The 13480-nt window shown below is 46.9% G+C and overlaps 1 protein-coding gene across 2 annotated transcripts in view; it reads left to right on the top strand.

Moving 5' to 3' along the window:
- Positions 1-13480, top strand: part of LOC142560888 (proton-coupled folate transporter-like) — a 137630-nt gene that overhangs the window by 69689 nt on the left and 54461 nt on the right. The window lies entirely within an intron of this gene.

The raw sequence follows: 13480 nt of genomic DNA on the forward strand, positions 1-13480 counted from the left end.
GAAGATCCATACCGATTTGATCAAACGGCGCGCTAGGTGGTGCGATGGGTTGCAGTAACCCCCCGGGCTTCAAAGACGGCGATTTCCTGCGTTGACACTCACGGCAGCTTTGGACGTAACGCTTCACCATGGGAGAAAGTCGGGGCCAGTAGTACGTCTGGCGTACTCTTGCAAGAGTGCGTGAAAATCCCAAGTGTCCAGACGTGGGCTCATCATGGCAGGCTAGGAGAATGTCATCACGGAGGGTGGCAGGTACGACCAATAGATACTTTTTGTCGCTGGCACTCGAGTTTTTCTTGTAGAGGACGCCCTTTCGGAGGCAGAAGGTCGAGAGACTGCGAGAAAGGTATCGTGAAAGTGTAACATTCTTGCCTTCTAGGTGATCGATGAGAGGGCGTATGTCGGCGTCCTCGCGCTGTCGTGTGATCAGGTCAGAAGCGGTGAGGGCCCCAAGGAATGCGCCGTCTTCGTCCATGTCCTTATCGCAAGTTTTGACGGGAGCGCGCGACAACGCGTCAGCATCTTCGTGTTTGCGGCCCGATTTGTATACGATGGTAACATCGAACTCCTGCAGACGGAGACTCCATCGAGCAAGTCGCCCGGACGGGTCTCGTAGGTTGGCTAGCCAACACAAGGAATGGTGGTCTGTCACCACGTCGAAAGGGCGACCGTAGAGATAAGGCCGAAATTTCATGATGGCCCACACAACCGCTAGACACTCTTTCTCGGAAGTGGAGTAGTTAATTTCGGCACGTGAAAGGGTGCGACTGGCGTAAGCGATCACTCGCTCGACGCCTTCCTGGTGTTGAACGAGAACAGCGCCAAGACCGATGTTGCTTGCGTCGGTATGCACCTCGGTGTCAGCGTCCTCGTCAAAGTGAGCGAGAACGGGTGATTCCTGCAGGCGCTGCCGTAACTCGGTGAAAGCTGCGTCCTGCTCATCCGTCCAAACGAAGGGTGTGTCTTCACGCGTGAGGCGTATGAGTGGTTCGGCGATCCGGGAGAAATTTGCGATGAAGCGCCGATAGTACGCACACAGACCGAGAAAGCGGCGTACTGCTTTCTTGTCACGAGGAGTCGGAAAAGCAGCAACAGCAGATGTTTTGTCTGGGTCAGGCTGGACACCGTCGGCGTTCACGACATGACCGAGAAACTTCAACTCTTCGTAACCGAAGTGACACTTTTCTGGCTTTAGTGTGAGATTAGCGGAGTGGAGCGCCTCAAGTACCGCCTCTAAACGCTTCAGATGTTCTTCGAAGGTCGCCGCAAACACGACGACGTCATCTAAGTATACTAAACAACTGTGCCACTTGAGACCCGTAAGAACAGTGTCCATCATTCTCTGGAATGTGGCCGGTGCAGAACACAGGCCGAATGGAAGTACTTTAAATTCATACAGTCCATCCGGGGTAACAAAGGCAGTTTTTTCGCGATCTCGTTCGTCAACTTCGATTTGCCAATATCCACTCTTCAAATCTATTGATGAAAAATACTTGGTTCGCCGCAGCCGATCTAACGAATCATTGATCCGCGGAAGCGGATAAACGTCTTTTTTTGTGACGTTATTCAACTTTCTATAGTCAACACAGAACCTAAGCGTTCCGTCTTTCTTTTTGACAAGGACCACCGGCGACGACCAAGGGCTTTGGGATGGTTGTATGACGTCATCGTCAAGCATTTCTTTCACTTGTGCATTAATCACGTTGCGTTCTTTTGCCGATACGCGATAAGGCAGTTGTCGTATGGGACGAGAATCGTCGTACGTGATTATTCGGTGTCTCGTGATGGGCGTCTGGCGTACCTTAGAAGTAGATGCGAAGCACTCCTTGAACCGAAGTAGTAACTCACGCAGCGCTTCTTGCTTTTCCTCCGAAAGGTCTGAATTGATGTCGATGTTGCTGAGTGTGTGAGCTGGGTTGTCCTTTGTCATAGACGCAAAGCATTCAGCAACGTCTGCTAAGGGCTCAGCAAAAGCGATAGTAGTACGACGAAACAGGTGCCGATGTTCCTGGCTGAAGTTCGTCACGAGGAGCGCAGAATGCCCACTTCGAAGCATAATGAGACTGCGGGCTGCACATACACCATGAGTCAGCATAAAGGAGGAATTGCCCTCTGCAACAGCTTCGCCGTCACGCAGATCGTCGCATACGACCGCTACCAGGACACTTGCGCGTGGTGGTAAAGTTACACTGTCGGCGTAAACCCGAAGCGCGTTACGTCGGCAATTGTCGCGGCTGTTCGCTGCTCTCTCTGTCGAAAAAGTCACTGTGCGTGCCCGGAGGTCTATAACGGCACCATACTCTCGCAGAAAGTCGACGCCCAAGATGAGGTCTCGAGAGCAATCGCGGAGTATAAGGCAGCTGGCTGGAAACGTGGACCCACGAATTTGTACTCTGACCGTGCACATGCCCAACGGTGTTACGATATGCCCGCCAGCAGTACGAATTTGCGTTCCAGACCAAGGCGTGATAACTTTTCTAAGTTCCGTCGCTAGTTTTCCGCACAAGATCGAATAGTCGGCACCCGTATCCAGTAACGCACTAACGTGGCGGCCGTCGAGCACAACAGGTATGTCTAGCGAGAGTCTGTCGCTGAGTTCGGCTGCTGTCGTCGCTGAATCGTGCTGCATAGACCGTGCTTGCGTCGATGGGAGGTCTTCGGAAGGGCGATTATCAGCGGCCTCGCCCCCGAAGGTCGCTGTTCTTAGTTTTCCTGGCGAGGGCTTGGCGATCGTCCCTGCGCTGCCATTGGAGGGCTTCTAGGAGCTGGGGAAGATCGCCTGGGGGACGGCGAGCGCGACTGCCGCCGCGGGAACAGTGGCATACCCTGCTGGTTCAAGTACTCTTCAATCGCCCTAGGCCTTTCGCCATATCTGGGCCTTGGTGAATCCGCGGCGAAACCTTGCAGTCCAAGGCGGCGGTATGGGCATTCGCGGTATACGTGACCGGCCTCTCCACAGTGATAGCACAGAGGCCTTCTGTCCGGGGTACGCCAGACGTCAGATTTCCTTTCGAGCGGGCACCGATCCTCCATACGTTGGATCGGTTGCACTGATGGGAGCGGCGGGACGTATGACGCGGCGTAAGACGTGGCGGGGATGAAATGGGTCGGAGCGCGGACAGGGACTCGCCCCAAAACTTCCGCATACGACGGCCACTGCAACTGTGCTGTCACAGGCAGCGCATTGCTGCTTGGGACGGGACCTTGGATCGCTTGCTGCACTTCACTTCTCACGAGGGCAGAAATGGAACCCAGCGTGGGCTGAGGCGGGCAGCTGAGCCGTTGAAGCTCCTCATGAACCACAGAGCGGATAAGGTCTCCGAGAACGTCCAGGTTTCCAAAGGCAACCGCGTCCGTTAGTGAAGCAGCATTCGCGTGCCTGTCATAGGTAGCTGAGCGCTGGTCCGAAGGTGAAGCAGCGTTCATTTGCCTTTCATAGATGGCTGAGCGATGGTGCAGCATCTTTTCCATCGTGGTGGCTTCGGTTAAGAATTCACCCACGGTCTTCGGCGGGCTTCGAACCAGGCCAGCAAATAGCTGTTCTTTAACTCCCCGCATTAGATGGCGCAGCTTCTTTTCTTCTGACATGGTAGGGTCCACCCGACGGAAGAGGCGCGTCATATCCTCTACGTACGACGTCACGCTCTCATTCGGCAGATGAATGCGGGATTGGAGCGCCCGTTCGGCTCGTTCGCGGCGATCAGCATTGGTGTATGTTTCCAGCAAGGCACAGCGGAACTCGAGCCACGATTTCAGGAGCCCTTCTCGGTTCTCGTACCAAGTGCGAGCACCGTCCTCCAAGCTGAAGTACACGTTTCTCAGCTTCGCCGCGTCGCTCCATTCGTTTATCTCAGCAACGCGCTCAAACTGGGCTAACCAGTCTTCAACATCCTCGAAGACATCCCCGTGGAACACTTTCGGTACTCTGAGATTCTGGAGCAGGTACTGAGTTGCCATTGTGGCCGTACCTTGCATAATGGTCGATGGAGACGTCGATGTTCCTTCCATACTGGTCCGTGGGGGCGTCGATGTTGTTGCGGAGAGGTGATCAAGCTCCGGAGGTAATCCTCGGATTCTCCTGCTGGCCCGGTGAACAGGGGTGTCCACTAGTATAGGGCTGGTACTCCGGCTACCAGGAGGAGTTTGTGGCATCGGATGAACCGTACCCCGCACCTCCACCAGAGAAAATATCATATTGAGAAAAGAGCCACCAATGACATTGCTGTGTGTCTATTTCGAAGCAAGGTTGTTGTTTTTCAATTTTTTTTCTTTGCCATGATGGACGTATGCGCATGCACATTCTATTGTATGTTTTCTTTGGGTCTTCTGGTGGGCTGTAATAAATCAGCCCGGCAAATACATGCATTCTCTCAACCACCATTTATTCGAGTTGGTAGTGCCAGTTTTGTGGAAGTTTCTCAATTTCAAGTGCATTCACAATATCTCCACAGTAAGGCAGCCTTTTTCTTCTTGCATGCTTGAGGAGATTTTTTGCGCAATTTGTGGCATAAAGCACCAACGGGATGGTGACGTTTTCAGTGTGCACATTTTAGGATGAAATTTACGTGAGTTCACTGAATCAGAAGATTATTTTAGTCGCGTGCATGAATATATTCCACCTTCAGATGGTCAGCAAATGTCCTCTGATTGGAGCTCTTTGGAAGAATGCAACAATGAGGACCCCTACAGACCGACTGTGGAAGTCCTTGCGTCCTCCTAAGAGAGTGCTTCAAGCGCTATCACGTTCATCAGTTTTCTGAAATAAACCTCCTACAAGCACTTGTTTACATGAGCGCATTTTTTGCATGGCATCTAAATGCACAAAGTGCTCCTTACTGGAAAGACCATAATTCGGGCAAATGTACATGTACAATGTATGTACAATGGGTTAATAAATTGAGAGTTGTTCATTCTTTGCATTCCAACCATTGACTCATCACCGCAGCAGGTTAATTTGAAGCTGTCTTTCGAAATGTAATAAAAAAAACACGTCTAGAACGGTCAAAACACAAAAAAGACAACCCCCCCCCCCATTCCAAGCAAGCCACCATCATAATCATCACATGGTGATGTTCTTAATGATCGCGTTTTGGGCTGCAATCTTGCAACATAAAAAAAAACAGAAAAGCTACACTGATGCATAGTTTGTAATTCTTACTATTTTTTTTGTAAAAGTGCTTAATTTTTAGACCTTGTTTACAGTTGTAGTAAAAAAAGTGTTAAAGTTAACGGTGTGCTAATACTGAATACAGTCAAAACCATACCAGTTTTAACACTATATCGGTTATAACAATGAGAAGTTGCTGCAACCATCAACTGTTGTATGTTTTCCATGGTGAAATAAACCAGTTACTACAATGTCCCGATGCCGCATTATCGGTTATAATGATGAAGTCTGGCTGCTGGGTGTCCGAACCGAAATGCAGTGAAATGCAAAATCCTTGAAAAGAAGAAAAAGAAAACGAGAAATTCGAGCTGCTGCATGATGGGCCGTTGCTCTAGCGCTCAACTTCCAGCCATCTCCGCAGGCCCTTTTTTCCTTGCCCTTCCACCCCTCCGAACAAGAATGTGCTGCGCCCATCACTCTACGCCACGCCACCCTCCGAAACACGAATGGAATGCGCCAACTGTGCAGCTCACAGATTGCTCGCACGTTGCTCGCCGGCTCCTCATTCAGCACAGTTCTGCAAACCACTTAATTGCTCGTGTTCGTCTTTGTTGGTTATGTCGAAGTCATTCCTGGCCACGTCGTTTCTCAACTTCGCTTCACTAGCTGCCTAATGGAAGATGGCTGATTCGCCCGTTGACCACCAGCAATGCACAATGTTGCCGATGAAAAGAAAGCACACCGCTATAGGTTTGGAGTCTAAATGCTTCTAACCGATGAGGCAAACGTGCTTGCATCAGATAGCAACTGCAATGATGGCAGCAATGATGCGGTAGGGCAGGCTGCCTCAACGTTGTCCTTTTTAAGAGGCCTGGCAGATGATTCAGTCCCCCTGAGGCTTCGTTTTTGCAAGGAACCATCTGCTGCACCATGTGGAGCACCTGGTTGGCTTGGAAAAGGATGTCAGCAAACTTTGCGTAAGGCACGCAAGGATGACGGATGTAGGGTTTTCTCGTGCAAGCCAGTGAGAAATATGTGGCAAGATGTTTGTGGCGATCTTGCCCCAGCATTTCCTCTGGATTCCTCAAGCTGACAGGCTGCCACGGCAGCCTTCTTGCAGTTTTTAAAAGGCCCCTTTTGGGGCCACCAAGGCGATACCTAGGTGATGCTCGCATATCACTTGCCACTTGTGACTCCTCTTTGCAGTTGTTATTAGTGGCAAGAAGTTAGAGTGGCGCCCTCTCACGAGTGATGTCATGGCCAGGATGCCACTCTGGCTCACTCGGCTGCCGCTCCGGCTCACTTGGCTGCCGCATGCGCCCGTTCCCTTCGTGCATGCTTGGGGTATTGGTGGCTCCAGCTGTAATTATTGATGGATATGTCGGCTTCTCCCTGCTGCCATGCCTGAGCTGCAGTTTCTTCTTCAAAAGCTTCTTCAAGCCGCAAAATTTGTGACTTGGATATGGCAAGCTCTGTAGCGTTTAAGGGGTCTACTGGTTTTGCAACGCATATATGCACCGTGTCTGTCCATAAATTTTGCATCAAAAGAATGCCTACAAATTCAACATGCGAAGTTATGTATGACACTCTGCTAAACACTTAACATATTCCCTTAGTACCTAGCTATGAGAGACATTGCATTTTACATGGAAGAAAATTTTCGGTATTTGGTGTCAACATTATAAATCTGTGTTAGAAGGACACTGCGCAGCAAAGCTTTCATCACAATTCTTATTATTCTGGTGAGTTGTTCTAGTGAAACATAGCTACTTTATTAATGCGTAAGAGGAAGAGTTAGGTGCGCATTATGTACGAAAAAGTTTTCGACTACTTTGAAACAAGCCCCCCAAAAAACACATTGCTTATGTCTGTTAACACGACGGCGCATCATGTATAGTACGTACATACTTAATTCACAAATACTGTCACAACAATCACCTGAAAGAAAAGTTTCGTGGTTAAGAATGGAAGCAACGACTGTCATGTTGGTGAGGCGCGCATTGTTCGTAAAACCCTTCAGTTCGCTACAACTTCGATTTGAAACCATGAAGCAGTTTTTTTACAGCGCCAATTACAATGCTTAAAGTATACTCAAGGCACTACAGCACAGCTTAGGTTGCCTAGAAAAGGAAAAGTCAAGTACATTCTGCCTTCCGTTGTCTCAATCCAATGTTGTTTAATTCAAACGGAGAACTATTCGCTTCGTCAGTACATAATACAGAACCTTGCAGATCTTCGTAAGGAGGACACCAAAAGCCTTGCATGAATCCATTTTTGACTTCCACTGGAGAATAATGATATCTCCAATATATCTCATACTACTAATGAATGATGCTCCGACTTCTTTCTGGCTGCAGCCATACAGTTTAAAAAGCATATTTCATTCAAAAAAATTTAGGCCAAGCAGCGTGTGTCAGTTCGCCAAACAGATTCATCATGTCTGTTCCTAAAGCATTGAGCACCAATAAATTGGTCAAGTGAATTGAATTCGTAGTACGGAAAAGGGAATAAATATTGTTACATTCCTTTTCATATGCTGCAAACAGCTGTAAGCCTCAATTAGCTTTGCTTCAAATTACCGCCACTTACAATTAATTGGTAAAGAACCGCCCAATTTTTAGAAGCAGTTAATAAAGCGAACGGCACTAGCAGATTCTGAACTGCAGTGATAGTTAGGTCATCGTGTTACTGCCAAGTGTTTCGGTGGAGAAATGCAAAAATTCAGTATTATATACCATGAACCACTCGTCGTGAGCAAACATGTTTTAGCAGTCTAAAATCAAGGTGAATGTTGCAGAAGTCATATGTAGCCCGCGTTTGTGACATACCTGTACATGCGGTATGTCATACATACCGTATACATACGGCAGGTGTGTCATATTAAGTGGATTCTTATATACTATGTTTTTGCATTTATGCTTCTATTACTCAGGCTGCAAAGTGTATATTTTGTGCATGAAAAACCTACAGTGGGCTGGTCTGAGCTCCTTCGGCCGGCACTGTAGCGTTGCCCTTGAGAAATGTATCATCGTCTAGGAAATGAGCTCTTTGAATCAATTTTTGCAAACAAAGGCGTTGTAAAGATATATTTGAGATGACAGTCATAAGTATACAAGCACAGGGGATGAAAGCGAACAGACGAAAATGCTGCAGAAAGTGCCCGAACACCGCCAGAACTTAAGCAGACGACGTGCACAAGTCTGTGCCCTGACGTCACGCGAGCGGCACTTGCAGTGCCGATGTAGGTCGTTCTCGGGGCTAATAGCAGTGCCATTCTTTAACGCCGACAGCCGCAGCTTCTTAATGCGATCGGAGCTCCCAGGAAGCAGTTAAACAAATGAGCACAATCAGCACTTGGGCGGGGAAAAGTGCTGGGTAGGGGGCACTGGCCTCCCCTACCATTACAGTTTTCTCGCAACAGCTCTGCCATCCCCCTATTTTGATTTTTTTGTACAATCCGGTTATAACAATTATCGGTTACAACAATGAAATTTTCATGGCACTTGAATATTGTTATAAGTAGGTTCGACTGTAGTAGGTTTCAAATTAAATATCGAGTCGAACTAAGAAGAAAAAGCTGAGAGTCAGAAAAGTTTTCATAAAATTTAATGCTTACAAATTCTGGGCAAGAAAATGTGGTGGTGCACATACATGGGAGTCTCCTAGCATTGTATAGCAAGAATGTAGCAAGCTATCAGTAACATGGGTACATAAAAATCGACATATACAGTGTGGTGTGCTTACTTATTTAAACATGAAATTATTATGCTAGCACTGATTACAGCTCAGTTATAGTATATAAGGGTCTGCAAAGTATTCTTTTTTTAAATTGACAAGATTATCTTGAATAGAATGAAGTGAGTTTTTTTCCCTTTGAAACTACTGAATTAGTGACATTCTATTAGTACCAAACACCAATGAGGTTCTTAGTTTAAGAGTGGACCTGTGTTTTGTGTCAGTCTTTTATATATTGCACAGAAAGTACTGCTTTCCAGTTTTTCTCCAAAATACAAAAGTGCTATCCCAACTTTATGGCAGGTACGTTATCATACAGCCAATGTGTGCAGCAGACAAAAGGACCCTGCATCATGTGTCTTGATCACCGCCACACGCGTAGCTGCTGCTGACACTAAATAGCAGGCAGCCCTGTGTGCCGTTTCATTGTCAGGTTTCACATGATTTGCCACCTGTCAGGGATTCTGAAATCAGACGTAGTAGTTCTGTGGAAACTCGCAAGGTGAAGAGAAGTAATTAATAAAGGGAAAGCTTTTCCTTCATTAATTTTGAAATCTGCAGGGTCAAGGGAACTCCACGTGACACCTCAGCCTCCCCACCCCCCCTCCCTCCAGTTTATTCACCATCAACACCAGTGCATGCAACCGAGTCATGACACTTTCACACCTGCCATGTAAATCCAAAGCTAGTCTTGCGATGGGTTGTTCAAGCCATGCACACACACACACAAAAAAAGGACAGATGTGTGTCTACATATGGCGTCAGGAACAAGAGGCCAAGGTGTACGGTGTGATACAAAGATTGCTGCTGTGAACAACTTTGTTGCCATCCTGAGCACTCACTTCCATGCAGCGGTTTGTCGCCTTTCCAAGTGTCACATGGCTGCTGCGAATAGATCTGCATCGATTCATCACCAAACGGTAGCATTAGTCATCAGTGCCCGAAGCAACAGCGGCGATTAGGCCTAATGGCTTAGGCATATGTGGCCATGATGAAAATTGGCCACTGACCGATGTGGTAATGGGCCATAACCCGCGTAAGTAGCGGAATGCTTGCCACTAGTATGTTTATACAAGTGGCTCATCATGTGATCAGTCTCAAGATCACGTGTGCTGGTTAGATTGCTGGCTGTTGAAGCAGCATTAAGTTCGTTGCCCCATATCCAGCACGATCTGCATGCCTATCGGTGGCTAAGTGGCCCAATCTTTGCAGTTTACGTGCTGCTTTTTTCGCCGGTTCCTCTCTCCGATTCACGTTATCATTTCAGTCGGTTGTGTCGACCCGGATAAACCTCGTACCGACAAAGGCAGCCCGAGCCGACGCGGCACCATTCTGTGAATTGCGGTGTTCGGGCGTTGCGTGTGAGACCCCCGCCTCTGGCCAACATCAGGGAGCGCTCGCTGTGACAGATTTTGCTACCATGTTGGCCAGGGCAACCTTTGGGACAATTATTCCTATCGTGTGTACTTTATCACTCACACCAAATGGTTGGCCCATCTGTGGCATGTTCAGCGCTCCCTTTGCACTGAAAACGAAGTTAAATGTTCACTTGGATGGCATTAAGCCTGAAGGGCTCCGCGGCGCATGTTGCATGGGTCTCGGTTGGGGGCGAGGAGTTACGGAGTCGCCATCTGTCGGTAGTGCCTTCCTTGCTTAGTATGAGAAATCACGCGGCACGCTCTTCATAGGTTTCGCTTACGGCGCTCAATAAAAACACCACGCGGCAGCCCTCCTGGACATCTATGTAGGTACTCTCAAAATGAGGGAAGTTTTTGACTGTCGATATAATAATCTTGGGCAAACTGAAAGCACAGAATTGTTTACAGACGCTATCTCTTTGCCGAATACATACAGTGAACACCACTGCGCGCGGTCGCTGCGATGAAGTCTCCCGAACAGGCTTCTTGCATGAAAGGTAGGCAAACGCTGAGAGTAAAGTATGTGAAATGTGTTCTTATAGTGGGCTGTCTGCATAACCAAATGGGGCATAACAGAATGAAGACTCAATGCAGTGATAGCACGGGTTTGCGGCGACTGACTGCGCGTCTGCGTGCATGTCCACGCGTTTGTTTGGCTTTTTTCGTTTTCGCACCGTGCCATGAGCTTTAGGCCGCAGCTTATAAGCATTTTACAGCACACTAGCAACCATTGTTGCATGGACGCTATCAGAACTGTTCTAAAATAATTTCGTTATACAGACTTCGACGTCTACGGCGACTGTGATGTGCCATCGCAATGATTCAATCTTTTTCTGTCTTCTAAATTCTTGGTCATTTCGATATTATTTCTCAAGTTGCGTCGCACTATATGCTTATCGGTCTTCTCAGCCTGCAATTTCCCTCTGCTTGTTTTTCGCAATCCAGTGCATTAATTCATAACACAAACATGACCATATGCCATGCCTTTATTAAATGCGATTCTTACCGCTCCCTTTCCATTCCAGTGAACTTGCCAGAATCTAGTATCAACAAGTTCATAGACCTAATAAAGCATCATGACATTAGCCAAGCATCCGGGCGAGTGTCTCAGCGCGCGTTTTCTGCTACTCACCAAACATCGCAGACTCGGCGCAGTAGCAGAAATCTTCCTCACGTCTGTGTTGCTGCATAACCGAATTGTAACTGATGGCTGTCTGCCAGTTCTAAGTTTCGCCTGCCGAGCTTCACGCAGCTCCTTGCCCTGCGGCTGCATGGGAATAAGGCTGACACCGGGCTCCGTTGCGTACGTCCGGCACTACGGCACCGAGCAGTAGCCTACCATGCCTCCAAAGGCAGCCACTACCTATTATAGCGCTTTCAAATGTTGTCAAGCAGACACCCAAGGTGGTAAAGCCTCACCACTTAATCGGAACCGCGACGCGGGTGAGACTTTCAACTTTCGTTTTCAGCTCGCTTCGGCGCTTCCGAAGCAGCCGACTTGGCCGCCGTGTCCATGTGATCCCTCATGCCACGTCATGCCAACGGTGGCGCCAGTTCTTCCAGTGGTGGAGCTCGCTCCCAATACCGAGTGTATCGAATATTCAAAAAATCTATCTGTACATATTGGATTCACAAATTGAATTATTTGAACGCTCACTGTTCGATTCGATTCAGTGACATTCGATGTTCACACACCCCTACTTAAAATTATTAGTTTGCTTTCAGCTTAAGGTAAATCTAATCTCAAATAGGGCATAAGTTATTTCAGAAAAATACGAATACAGTTGGCAGTAGATTTTCAAAGCATATTTTTTGGACCTGCTTAATCATTTACATCTGCCCACACCAGTAACATCCACTCGTACTGCCAATGTATGATGGCAATTGAAATTTTGGTCAAGATGACTTACATGTTTCATAAATAAGCTTCATGAACCTTTCCATTTGTCTGGTGCATTTGCTGCAACTGTGGAGCATAGTGCCTGTCCACAGTGTGAATCAACAGCCATTACTGGTAGAAGTGCGAAATGACTAGACTTATAATAGAAGCTGAGCAGATTGCCGCACTGGGGGATTCTTGTATCAGCAAACCGTCATTGGCTCTTTCTGTAAAAGAACTGAAATTTTTATGCATGGCTTAGGATATCACTTACAAAAACGTTTCACTTTGAATGTTTATCTGTTCACGTGGCCGTGACTCGTGTTGGCTGAGTATAAGTGCGCCCTGGTTTTCAATAATAAACATTGCTGGAATTTAGCGCTGCGTGTGTCCCTGCATGTCTTCTTTTGTCCTGTCTTTTAGTAATTGCGCTGCCGTACACCTATTCAAGACATGTTACCAAGCCCACATTGTGACCCTCGTGTTAAGAGATTATGCAAACAATTTAAGGCATCCATGATCATGCCGCTTGGACAGACATTGTAGACCTAGTGCAACAAGGTGAGATGAGGGTGAGAAGTTCCAGTCATAACGGCAGTATATGAAACCAATTGCTTTCTTTTGAACTGATTCAAGGGTGATAATGTCAGATACTTTATAAGGATTCCAGATGGGACAACCATATTCGAGAATGGGTTAGATTATATGATAGCAATTTCATTCTACGTGGAGCTTTTCGCAATGTGCGATTTATATAGCCTATTTTCTTTAGCACTTTATTACATGTGTACTCAATATGCTTTGCCCATGACATGTTAGATGTGAAGATAAGGCCAAGGTACTTGTATTCAGACACCTGTTCAAGGGAAGATCCATTAAATGAATAATTCAACAAAGAAACAGAAGTGCACTTACTAAAAGATAAAGTGACTGTTTTTACAAAGTTTATATTAAGGCGAAAGCCTTTCTAGGCTCATGGTGAAGTTTGTCAGAAGGCCTGACCACCGGAGTGTCTGCCAAAGCGTCATCATGCCATATGAAGACAGACTAAAGAATGAAAAATGATTGATAGTGGTAGTTAGTGGTAGTTAGTGAATGATAATGTTATAATAGAGATTGATAGAGTTTAATAATGACATAATGACTACTGGCGACTACGAAACGACCAATATGTCTGACGACGGCTTGTGATGACAATTGATTACAAATTACTACTATAAAATGCTTACTAGTGAGCAGTAATGAATAATAATGACTGAAATGACTAGTAATGACTATGAAATGACCAATATGTCTAACGATGAATTGTAACGACTACAATTGATTAGAAATGACTAAAAA

Source organism: Dermacentor variabilis, chromosome 10 (genome assembly GCF_050947875.1).
Source record: "Dermacentor variabilis isolate Ectoservices chromosome 10, ASM5094787v1, whole genome shotgun sequence".
Taxonomy (NCBI): Eukaryota; Metazoa; Arthropoda; class Arachnida; order Ixodida; family Ixodidae; genus Dermacentor; species Dermacentor variabilis.